This window comes from Crocuta crocuta, unplaced genomic scaffold (genome assembly GCF_008692635.1).
Source record: "Crocuta crocuta isolate KB4526 unplaced genomic scaffold, BGI_CrCroc_1.0 scaffold223, whole genome shotgun sequence".
Taxonomy (NCBI): Eukaryota; Metazoa; Chordata; class Mammalia; order Carnivora; family Hyaenidae; genus Crocuta; species Crocuta crocuta.
Window position 1 is genome coordinate 1719796 of NW_027529426.1, and position 259 is coordinate 1720054.

Below are 259 nucleotides of genomic sequence, written 5' to 3' on the forward strand. Positions count from 1 at the left end.
GAACGCGCTGCGATACCTTCCCAACGCACACACGCCCCGCCCCAACTACTACCAGCCCCTCCGTGCAACCCCGAGAGTTTGAGGTCAAGTAGGGGGCGCCAGGAGCCCATTTCCGAAGCTTAACCCCGCCCGCAAAGGCAGAAGCCTCAAGTCCGCACGTGGGTCTCCAAAGTCTCGCGCTGGCCGGAACCTCGCCCTGTTTACCCGCGCGCCCTCGGGATCTGGCTTTCCCCTTCCCCCCCACCCCCCCGCCGGCGGC